Source organism: Cupressus sempervirens, chromosome 10, assembly GCF_028749045.1.
Source record: "Cupressus sempervirens isolate cs-2001-9-10 chromosome 10, ASM2874904v1, whole genome shotgun sequence".
In the NCBI taxonomy this organism is placed as follows: domain Eukaryota; kingdom Viridiplantae; phylum Streptophyta; class Pinopsida; order Cupressales; family Cupressaceae; genus Cupressus; species Cupressus sempervirens.
The window spans coordinates 660721135-660734385 of record NC_143127.1 but is presented as its reverse complement, the minus strand read 5'-3'; the positions used below and the strand labels follow the sequence as shown (position 1 = coordinate 660734385).

At 35.1% G+C, this 13251-nt stretch overlaps 1 pseudogene; it reads left to right on the top strand.

Moving 5' to 3' along the window:
* Positions 1 to 5719: 5719 nt before the first annotated feature.
* LOC149535565 (uncharacterized) lies at positions 5720 to 12935 on the top strand (annotated as a pseudogene).
* Positions 12936 to 13251: the final 316 nt, after the last annotated feature.

Sequence of the window (13251 nt, the reverse complement as noted above, 5' to 3'; positions counted from 1 at the left end):
TCTGCTAAAGAGCTTTTGAACTAGATGTTTCTTCAACTATTCCATATCTTCACAGATCTTACTTAAGTTGTTAAACTTCTTCAAAGTAACTAGGATATGATACCAGTTGTTAGAAATAGATAATACTAAGAGGGGGGTGAATCAGTATTCTACAAACTTTTGCCCACAATTGAATATTGTTAATTACTTTAAAGCTTGCATATGAAAGTAAACCAACAATGCTGAATAGTAAATATAACCATGTATATAGATAACTCATAACATCATTATTTGTTAACTAGAGAAACCATGGCCAAGGGAAAACCTTGGTGGGGATGACACCCACTAAATGATTCACTAAAGAATAGGATCTTGTTAAGGATATTGACCTTGTTAGGAGTCTATGAAGTACATATAGTGTCTCAAGTCCCTGTTAGGAGACTAGGCCTTGTTAAAAGCCTCAACCCTATTAGCAGTTGGTAGAAAAAATAAAATGTAGAAGAGCCCACTGCCCTAACATGCAATAATATAATTCAATTCTTCACAAGAATAGATATACATACAATACTTGTTGTCTACTATATTTTGCACTTGTTTTGACCATACATCAAAATTTTCATCACATAAGGCTTGCATATCTTTCACACAATAGTTTGCATATCACTTGACACTTGCTTGTCTATCATAGATAGCACACTTATCTTCGCAAGATAAGATCTTTACTTATACCTCACATATTACAAAACTATGCTCAGTTGGCCTTCATGTGTTGATACACTTGACATAATAATGTCCACATAGTTGGATCATTATAACTTGGTAATTATTTCGTAACCAAAATAATGCCTAAGGTTAAACAATCCAATTCACTACTATGCTCTATTCTGCTCTGCTAAATACCTGTATAGCTACTTAAATCATAATGTGTCGTATTGTCTATACATATTTGCACACTAGCATACATCATCGTGATACTTTCATGAAGTTTTCCTTAACTATGTAAGAGCCAACTCTTAATCGAGTCATCCGTACACTTAACATCTACTCACTGTGCTGCTACAAATTGTCTAACACTTAGACAATTTTTTATATCTAAATGCATAAATGAAATGTTGAATGTATGTTGCCATAAATGATAACCATTAAGACATCTATTTGGCCATATTTCCAAAAAAGGAGGTTGTGAGAGAGGAATGAATTGCAGAATCAGTTAAAGGAGAATAGACAAGAGCAGAGAGGACAAAAGAGATACATCTGATTAGAAGGACCAGGTACACATCAGGAACTAGGAGATTTGATATCTAATAGAGAGGTATTAAATGAAGGATCAATGTTGAAACATTCTAACAAGTGAATTAGTGAAAATTTATTAACCGAGTAATCTTAATAGGATTTTGTAAATACTTTAACATGGTGCTTGTTTTATTGCAAGTTTAAGTCCTCCAACATGACACACTTTTAGCAGGGTGTTGAAATCCTTTAATAGGGTAAGATTTAACAATCTTTGTAAGCCTTTAACAGTACAGTCCTTTCATAGGGTAGATCATAGTTTATGATCAAACAATTGTAACCTTTATTGGATACACTTTACAACTATAGTAGTGAAGATTTGTGGGTGCCATCCCCACTTTAGTTTTACCTTCTCATTGGAGGGTTTCTATGTAACAAACTTATTGTGTTATGTGTTATTTGTTTCATGCTATGGATGAACATGTGTAGCTAGTTATTTTAATTTACATGCTAAATTGTGAGATGGATATGTGGTGAATGTTTTATGGTTAATGTTTTGAAGTACTAATTCAATCCCCCCACCCTTCCCCACCCTCTTAGAGTTTACTTTCCCATTATTAATTCCAACAATTAGTATTAGAGCTTTGTTCTCTAGAAAGGAAAGCTTTATAGCTTTGAGGAAAGATCTTGAAGATGGAAGCCTACAAGTTGGGAAAGACTATTGAGAATTAGAAGATTGAAATTTAGCTTACCCTACACCAACTCATGGAAGTAAGAGATGAACTGTAGTGTTCATTAAAGTGAAGGAGGGAGATAGCTATTGAGAAAAATGACTCATTACCAAGAGAAAGACACCATTGGATTGTTTGAGAATGGGAACTCAAGTGATTTTTATGCAGCAGTTGCACATCTAATGAAAAATAATGGTGCCCTAACTAAAGAGGTCAAAAATCTTAAGATAAAACAAGAAGTCCAATTAGTATTGCTATGTGAGGTGACCTAGCAGAAAAAGAAAGTTGAAGAAGACAAAGTCATGATTGAAGATGACAAAAGAACACTGACCAACAGACTGGAAGAGAAGACATCAAAGGTAAATAGGATTGCTCAAATGAAACTAGAAATAATGAATCAAGTGATGATTGCCAATCATGAATTGAATGGAAAGGATATTGAGATCATAACCCTAAAGTTACAAAATGAACAACTAAGGAATGAATTGAGAAAAGAAAAGGAATTTGCTAAAAGTTTGAACAAAGATAGTGAAGCCATAAAATACTTTGAGAGACTGATGAGATATCCTAGATCTAACAATGATACTACTAGATTAAGATACACCATAACTGAGGAAGGAGAATCATCTAAAAGTGGTGAACAAAGAAACTACAAAGGTAAGAACTAAAAACCCACTTGTCATAATTGTGGAAAGTTAGGTCATACAACAAATGTTTGTAGGAGCAACAATACAAATAAGATGCCTAAGCAAAAATTCAAGGATTATTGTCATAAGTGGAACAAGGAAGGACTTTAGGCACATGAATCCAAGACCAAGACCTTAAGCACATAGAGATTTGAAGGATATTGCCACAATTGTTAGAAGTATGGACATAAAGCATATGAATGCAAATCTAATGCCAAGTGGACAGCAAACAAGCATACAAAGGTACAAAAAAATGGAAAATCTCACAATTAGGATTACAATACAAGGTATAATTGTCACTATTATCAAGAGTATGGACATGTTCCTAAGAATTTCATTAGAACACATTTCAGAGGCAATTACAATAGATGGTTGAGTGAGACTACATGGTTTAGCTATTTGAAGACTGGTCATATCAGCAGAAACTATCCAACTAGATCACCAGCGCTAAGTAATGGTAACAATAAAGGCAAATAAAAGGTCAATGTTGAAAAGCTCAAAGTGTAGATGAACAAATCTTGGAAGAAGAAGGAAGATTGCAACACATCAAGTTCATATGAGGTCACTTCATCCAATGGATTAGGTGATCACATCACCTCCAACTAAGAAATCATAAGGTATGTATGGGACTGATATTTCAAAGTTATTTCATACATTAGTTCCAAGAATCTTAGATTTGAAAAAATAATATATTCATGAAATAAGATGCAATGTACTGGTTAGAACCTAGAAAGAATCTATAGTTTTGTTAGTTTTTCATGTTGTGGTTGAGTAATGGTATCATGTTAGTAGTAGTCGAGCTCACTATAGTTGCTGAGTGCAATGAAAATCATGTATAAGCTGAGTGAGTAGAAATCCTTCGATAGCCAAGCTTACAACTATATAAGTATTAAGCATTTATTACTAAATATCAAGTGTTATATAGTCAATTTTTGACTCATTTGAATTCATCAGAGATCAAAGAGTGTACAAAGAGCATAAGGCGAATTGAAGAGAAAGATTAAAGTGTTTGCAAACTGAATTTAGCCGCTACTCATCATCATTCATCAAATTTATAAGGTATTCATTAAGTGTCGAGTTACACTTTTTGAATTCTTGCAAACCTCAGTTACATAAAATGACATCTAGCTCTTTTGCAAATGTTAGGAAGGAAAGAAAATAAGTTTTTCATGTGCAATTAATCAGTAATGAAATTAGATAATCACCCTTCCAAGCTATTCCTGAGATAGCATATAAGGGAGACCTGTCTGATGCACTATCAATGATACCACCAAAGGTTTTAATGACACAAGATGTCAAATGCTACTACACTAGAAAGATAGGAGATGTTGGAGACATGGAAATGAGAGATGCATATAGTGAATTATGTGATAATGGAGTTTTGAGGGAAGAGTACAAGATTGTTGAACTAAAATTGTTAAATTATCCCCTAGATTTTCCTCAATTTTTTAAGAATGATTTTATACACGTTGTCCTGAGTTGCATTCATAACAATTTCATTTGGTTGGAGAATGGACCCATTAAGACAACAAAAAGGATCATCAACTGAGTGACAAGGTATCCAACCCTAGACAAACCTAAAACTATATGGAGTGATGCAATGGAAGTAATTGAGAAAAATATAGGGGTAATATGGAATAAGAGAGGGATGTCCATAGACACAATCTCAGATCCCCTAATTGACATTCCAGTGAGAGTAATTTCTCACAAGTTCTTTCAATTGAGCATATTGAATAGTGTATCATGCATGCTTGTGAATTTGGTTACAAGATAGTGAAGAAATACCACACTTATGACCTTGCCAAGTTACAAATTCAACACGTATCAGAAAACTTGGAGGCCATAAGAAATACAAAGAGTGCACAATACAAATTTGGTTCACTACTTGTCTACATATTCTTCTATGTGTAGAATATTTTTCCAACATTTGGTCAAATAATGTGGAAGACCAATAGGCCAGTGATGTCTCAAATTGTAGAGTTGATTGAGCAACTTGGAGAGAATTTTGAAATAGTGCTAACAAGCCACTTTGAGGATTTCAAGAAGTCTATGAAGCAAAGACTAAGGATTCCAGTGTCACTAGTGGAGAAACATTATAATGATGTTTGCTCCTTAGTTGATGCTAATTTTACATATGTGTAGGATGAAATACCTAGGGTTAGATGGATTAAGACATTGCCTTATGAAGTTAATGTGGATGAGACATCTGCAGCCATTACTACACTATTGGTAGAGGAAGTTGACAAGAGTCCCACCTCATTTGGAAATTATGAGGAAGCCAAATCAAGAATAATAATAGACTTGAGAAAAGCTACTATTCTTAGGAAGAAGAAAAAATTAGTGAAAAAACTAAAGAAGATATTTGGCAAAGGGGGAGAAGGAGAAGAAGAAGATGATGAAGATAAAGAAGAGGAAGAACAAGGCCAAGCCCCACTGACACTCACACAAGGTCAAGGTGAAGACCAAGCACTAAATTTAGAAGGTGCTGAGGAAGAAGAAGCCAAGGAAGCACCCAAACTTGAGAAGAAGGAGAGGAAGGCAAGAAGCCTATAGCAGAAAAGTCAAATAAATTTGTGAAACCTACACAATGGAAGCCAATAGTACCACTTACTAGGGCTAGCACAAGGGAAGCTACTAAACAGGCAAAAGAAGATGGAAAACCTAAGGATAAGAGGACTATTGCTACCATAGAGAAGAATCAGTTAGAAAAGAAAAAAGAGAAGAAAGTATGTTGCTCCAGCCGAGTCAGATAAGGATAAGACAAATTCAAATGACATGAGTAAATTTCAGGTGGTAAGCCATAGTCCCTCCTCTGAGTTGGACAATTTGTGTGATAATATTAGGAATAATGCTGATTTGTCAGGATTCACACATGTTGAATTTGATAAGTTAGGAAAGTTAGATATGAATGAGGTAGAGGAAGCTATATATGAGATGATGGCCCTATTCAAGACCACACCTATTGAGATTGCCAACTCATTACCCAAAATTTTATATGAAAGAGTTGAGTAGAAATGGCAATTTAGTTTACAAACTGAAAGATAGATTAGGGAAACCACTCTAGCCCAAGTCATGCCTAAATTGCCAAAGTAAATGAAAGATGAGGCTATGGAGTTGTACAAAGGTGAATTTACTCCAAAGTACAGAGCATTCCATGTCTTGAAGAAGAATATAGAGGATATGGTAACTAAGAGTAAAACTATATGGAGATCTATTTACAAGTTACCCATTCCTGCTATAACAGAGAAAGGTGAGCAATAAATGTAAAAGCGTAAGAAAGATGAACAAAAGGTAGCAGAGATTGTAAAATTTGTATCAATCAAGGATGGTCATGTGGAATGCACTGAGGAAATAGTAGGAGAAGAGACCATAACTAAGGATGAGCAACAAGATGATCAAAGTTTACCTAAGGTACAAATGCTAAGTGCTAGTCCTCCACATGTAGACCAAGTAAGTCAACAAGACTTGGTAAAAATCAAAGATATTTCTGATAATTCTACTCAGAACATCAATCCCTTGACAGATGATGATTTGAACAAGATTTTGAAGGGTTCCACCATGGCAGCTAAATTATGCTCAAACCCTATATTTGTGAGAACAAAAGAAATTGAAAAGGTAGAAATGACATCAGTAGGGGAGAAGAAAATTGACACATCTAGTGTGCCCCAAGAGTTAAAAGTTACAAAAGAATAAAGAACCAGCATTGAATAACAAGATGTTATTACAACACTAGTTGCATTACCTTTAGTGCCATTCATTTCACATAAGAAAGCCTTAATTATAGTTGACAAGGATGGAATTGAAGTTAAACTAGGTTAGGAAGCAAGTCCTGCACCTACATCACAAACAAAAGGTGAAAAGCACGAAGAGGCAAGTTAGATTGAAAAGTGTGAAGAATTGAAGGTGACTATTGCTACAGAGGAAGAAGTTTCCATATAGACTCTAGTCACTCTACCAATTTTTGTTACTCCTACCAGTAGTCAACTTTTTTAGAGGCTAAGCATTCATGCCATCCCATTTCAAATATCAAGGCCAAGTGTAGATACATCTAGCAGATCAGAAGATATATCTTATGGAGATGTAAGTCTTGATGAGGGGATTAAACTTCCAAAGTTTGATCTTACAACAATCACCATTGAGAAAATGAGCATTCTATAGGAAGCTCTACACGGGAAGAAACAACAAGAGTTGCTAATAAGGGAGCACAGGCAGAAGCAAGTTCTTCATGAAATAAAAGACATATTTCTTGATGCTTTTAGCCTCCTAGCTCCTAATTAAGAGAAACCTATTCTTGATCAACTGGTAAATATTGTTGAGAAGATCAGTGATGAAGACCTAGATGCAAACACCAAACTATAGGAATGGTTTGAAAGAAAGTTTCACTCTAAATTTCTTGAACAAATTTCTAGTGGTATTGCACTAAGACAGGTTGACTTAGCAACCAAAATGGAATATGTGAAAAAGATGTTAGAGAATATATTTTCTCTATACCCAAAATTTGTGATGTGAATTTATTCACACGAGAAGCATAGAGGGCTATTGACCAACTGCAAGGAGATCTATAGTCCATAGATACAACATTGAAACTATCTCTTGGTCAAAGCCAAACTCATTTTTAGAGATTGTTATCTACTCCAGGTAAGCCAACCATGTTACAAGCACAAGATGAAAACATAAGGGATACCTTGATTAGTATATAGTCCATGTTGACCCCACACATGGAAGTATTGCATAAGGAACTAGCCTTTACTAAAACATTTATGAAGAAAGATAATCAACTTTCAACACATGATGGCCTAGTTGACCTTGCTGCCTAGCTAGATTTTCAATACCAATCTCTAGAGGTAGCATGCAATAACTGGGATGCAACATTGAAAATAATCATGGAGATCCCCAAAACATTTTTGGACATACACACTATCAGTGTACCACCCAACTGACATATGTGTCAAAAAAGGAGGATTATAAGGTTTTTATAGATTGACAAAGGGGACTACAGTTTTGAGTCAGGGGGAATACTCATGCAGAAATAGGGGATACTAAAATATCACACACTTACTCAACATGAGTACAAAATTCAGTTACAAAAAGGAAATATCAACTCACGAGGAGTTCTAAAATTTTTGTGCAATAAGATATGACAACTATGTCATTAGTTTTGTAGATTTTGTAACTTTGTAATTTTGTATGAGTGCCAAGAAATGTATACATATTATATGAGTTATGCACATAATTTAGGTTTTATATACATGACAAAGTGATTTTTCCACTCATGTCAAAGGGGGAGATTGTTGATCTCATTTTGGTTTTGACAAGGCAATGATAAACTACTTAAATCATTACTTAACATAACTCAATATTTACTGAGTAAGTAGTGTATGCCGAGAAATATACACAATTAGTGCCAAGCAGATGGTATGTGCCAAGTCACTCAAGTGTTGAGCAAGTCATATACAGTGAGTGATTCATATGCCGAGTAAAATAGTGGATGTCGAGTCATTTAGGAGTCGAGTTACAACATTAAGGATATAGTGAATGTTGAGCATCAGAACTTTCAAGTGCCAAATAAACAATTTTTGACATAGTTGTTTGTAATGGAACAAACTCCTATGTAAACAATTTTTGGGCCAACTTAAGGAATGTTATACAATTCTAGTATATATATATATATACAAAGGTATATTGAGAATCCCTATGCAGTACATGCAACCAATCAGAATAAGGAATGTATTAAGTAACAAAATGGATGAATCATAATCATTGATTCCTACCTAACCCTAGCTCACCTAAGTCTTCTTAAGGAGGGAAAACCCTAAAGCATTTGCATGTGTGGATGAGAAGAGAAGGACAAATGCTAAGTACAAAGAGAGAGCATTCATGGTGACTAAGGAGGTTGTGAGAGAGGAATGAATTGTAGAATCAATTAAAGGAGAACATGACAGAGTAGAGAAGACATAAGAGATGCATCTGATCAGGAGGATCAAGTACACATCAAGAAAAAGGAGATTTGATATCTAGAAGAGAGGTGCTAACTGAAGGATCAATGCTAAAACATTCCAATAGATGAATCAATGAAAATCTCTTAACCGAGTAGTTTTAACAGGCTTTTGTAAATCCTTTAACATGATGCTTATTTTATTGCAAGTTTAAGTCCTCTAACAAGGCACACTTTAAGCAGGGTGTTGAAATCCTTTAACATGGTAAGATTTAACAATCTTTATAAGGCTTTAACATGGTAGACCTTTCATAGGGTAGATCATAGTTTATGATCAAACAATTGAAACCTTCATTGGATACACTTTACAACTACAATAGTGACGATTTTTGGGTGTCATCCCCACTTTAGTTTTACCTTCTCATCAGAGGGTTTCTGGGTAACAAACTTATTGTGTTATGTGTTATTTGTTTCATGCTATGGATGAGCATGTGTATCTAGTTATTTCAATTTACAAGCTAAATTGTGAGATGGATGTGTGGTGAATGTTTTATGATTAAAGTTTTGAAGTACTAATTGACCCCCCTCCTCTTAGAGTTTACTTTCCCATTGTTAATTCCAACAAAAAACATATTGTTCATGTTAAAACATTAATCCATGACAAAAAATTTTCAATTGCTGATCATATGATGAAATATAAACTGAAGTACAAATAGCTTTGCACAGTTCCAAAGTTTTGCAAGATAACTGGGATAAAACAATATCCACAATTTTGAAGGTAAATAGTGATTTCCTTTCACAGTTTGGTGTTACCTTGTAATTATGCATTTTTTTTTGGCATTGGTGTCGAAAAGGGGGAAATAGTTATATCATACAAAAAGTAAGATATATATACAAGGGAGAATACAAAGAAGCAATATATACAAAAGGGGCATATATATGTACATCAAAGTTAAAAAAATAATTTTGAAAAAGCAAAAATAGAGTTAGTGTCAGCCGAGTATCAACACAATAGTCAAAACCAAGTTACAAACCCAATCACATTGATATGGGGAGTTTTGACTTATATTTTTGATGTATTTAGTTTTCGTATGATAAGTGTTTTATCACTAATGCCGAAGGGGTGCATTGTTGACCTGATGGTCAAATCATTTATCAGTTAGTGTCAAAACACTTAAATCATTTGGTTGGTTACATTACTACCAAGCTTCAAAGAGTCTATCGAGATTCACAAGCAGAAAGTAGTGTAAGCCAAGCTTCACAGAGTCTACCGAGCTTCACAGTGAGTGTAAACCAAGTAGGATATAGTATTAATTGAGCTAACAGTGTCTACTAAGTTAGCCATGTTAACCAAGAAGAAGGAAGGTAGTTTTCATCAAGTTTCCATGTCAACTGAGCCCTTCAACATCAACCAGGCTCTCTAGTGTTTGTTGAGTCATCAGTGTTAACTAAGCTTATGCCTACTCTGAGTGATCAATGTGGACTGAGCACTAGTGTTAATTGAGTGCCAAAGCTTTGTGAGTTAACAATGTTTCCAAGTGTCATAATATCACCCAAGTGGTCTTCAAAACTCGAGTTACAACATTGAGTTGACTTAGTGAAGATTGTTGAAATTGGTATTTTAGCCGACTCTAGAAGCTAATTATTTGGATTGGTATATATGTAAGACATCTTGTCATATCCAAATGTAAAAGACTATGTGTATGAAATAAGTATGAATGCGAATTGAAGAGTAAAGGCTACAAGAAATATAAGGAAAATCATAGTCTCATCTATCACAACAAGGTGATCATTTCTACATCAAAGGAATCTCAATCAAAAAACTGAGTTGTAGAGCATAGATCAACCATTGGTTCATCCTAACAGGTGCATCAATCAAATCCTCTAACAAGGTGGACTTAACATTTTTATGCTAAATATCCTAACCGGGTGCATACTTCATTATATTATATAAATCCTTTACAAGGTGGACCTAACAGTCCTTATTGCTCCTAATAGGGTAGATCACTAGAAGTGATCATTTGTAAGCTTTAACCAACCAACTTGATACTGCAATACTAAAGCTTGTGGGTATCATCCTGTTAGTACACATATAGACCCAAAATTTTAAACTTGCAGTTTCAGGTCTTGAACCTTTTTGAACTACTTCAAACCTAGTTCAAAAGTAGTTCGAAGTGGTTTGATGGTTCGAAGTGGTTCGATGGGTCAACACTTCAAAGTGGTTCGACTGTTTGACATGTAGATTTAGAATCAGGTTCTAGCTTAATATTTTCAAGTTCAGTGATTCAGTTCAAAGATGCAGAGGTCATTATATCCAATTTAGAATCCACTTTTAGTTCATCACTAGAATCCAATTTAGATTTTGAAGTTCCATTCAAAAGTCCAAAAGATCAAAACAATTCAAGTGGTTCGAAGTGATTCACCCTGTAGGTTCAAGCTCAGGTGCAATGATTCAAAATTATGGACTAAAGACTTCCTTGTCTTAGATTGTGAGTACTAGTACAAAATCAAGCCAGATTAGTTGATTTTGAAGGTGACTGCCCATTGAAGAAATTAGTCTCAATGATCCAAATTACAAGTTTTAAAAGAAAGGAAATTTAAGTTCAGGCGATTTTAAAAAAGTGCAATATCTAATTCAAAGAATATAGACTCCTTTAGAAATGTCAAAATTCAATTGGCCTTGGGTTCAAAACCTTTCACTAATACAAGGATACCAATTATCAAGTGCATGAGGCTTAAGGAAGAAGTTAGATGGTAAATGTTATATTACTGGTCATGATAATTCCAATAATGCTCAAGTCTTGAGAAAGCTCGGGTTGAAGTCTTAGATTCTCATGAGTAGCAAGTATTTATCAGAAAGAATGTGACAGAGAAGGATGTAACAATCTTCATGGGTTATCTTTCTAAATAGTGACATGGGATATTTTTCTAAATTAATACATATTATAGAGAAAGCAGTGGTGATAGAAGCATAAACCCATGGGAAATATCCACCACCTATCATGCATTAACTAGAAAGGAATCACGATAACCATCTACCATATTGTCTTTGTGTATCCACGAGTTTGGGATGAAACCACGTATAACTAGTAAGAAAACTGAGGGCAGGTTCTTGGCATTCACTCACAAAAGGTTTCAAAGCTGATGCAATTATTGTAGATGCAGAGAAGGACAAATGATTTGCAAAGTTGAAGCAGTTTACTGTAGCATCAGTGAAGGGTTTGATTTCAAATCCCACATCGATGATTAAAAAATTGTTGATGTGGTTTGTGAGTTTTATGGAGGACCTCTTTCTGAAGCAAGCACTATGAAGAACTTGCCTAAGGAGATATCGAGCTTTGCGGATAGTCATGGTTTCCAGCTCTTAGGCTAGATTAAAAATAGATTATGCCAGCCATGGGCAATTTTATTCAAAGTCCTTGCATATGTTGTGGGACTTAAAAGTAAACTTCTTGCGGGTCTACAAGCATATGATAAGGAAATTGCATATAGGGAGAGTCTAAAGCATATGTCTCTGTTGGTTGAACTAAATTCTGTGGACATGGTAGTGGATATCATAAGTCTCCTGGTCAGCTAATACCTTTCTCTACGAGAGCTCTTATTATCTATCATGTCACTAGATCTGGAGAAGACGATTCAACAAAGAATGATTCATGTGACTCTCCTCTAGAGCCAAATAGTCCAAACTTTGGTTTTGCAGATAAATTTGAAGTTGAAAGCCCAGAGCGGGAGGAACACCAAAGTCTTTAATTTTTTTACCCAAGGAAGGGGTATAGTCCATCAAGAGGCCCTTCCTTGCCAAACATAAAACTAAGGCCAGTAATTGAAGGAAAATTAAGCCTCTCATGAAGCAAACCAGATATTACAAATGGTTTCTGGTGACGTAGTCATAGGAAAGCCATTGCTGAACAACACACTTCTAGTTCAAGTTTAGAGCGTCCTTTGTTGAGGACTCGTGGTTGGTCTATGCTAAGTGGGCATAGACAATCATTTGGAGAGGATGGTGATTTTGTGAGTGCATCAAGTCCTGACTAGTCTCCGTAGCATAACATTGCTATAGGGAAGACTTTGGCAATGCCTGGACAACATTTAGTTTCCTCTCCCCTTATTGGTGGAACTGAAAGGAAAAAAGTAGCTACCCACGATACTTGGGTTGGTGGAGATTTCACACAGTTTGATCATCATTCACCATCAAAATCTCGTCATGTAAGAAAAAGAAGCATTAGTGTCACACCAAAGATAGGTGATGATATTGTCAAAACTGACTCGAGCCATCCCAAACCCGTGCCTCCTTATCTAATGTGTGAAGAACCCATGACATACCTAGATCCATCAAAGTGGAAGAATTCGAACTTATGGATGCATTTTACTTGACCTATAGATTTTAATTTAATGGGACCATGTGTCATTGATAGATGAGGAAATAAATGGTGGTCTGACCAAGGTAAAATGATCAATGGATGAACAATTTGTAATGATAAAGGTGGACCAACAGTCATCAGAATCAATTTTTCTATAAGGGTGACAGTCAAAGAATTGACACTGATGAACAACCCCAAATTTCATTTAGTTTTTGGAGAATTTGAAGGAGTGAAAATCCAAGGAATTAAGATTAAGGCACCGAGAAAGAGTCCTAATACTGCCCGAATTGATAGCTTCACATCTAGAAGATTTGTAATAGAAAAGTGCA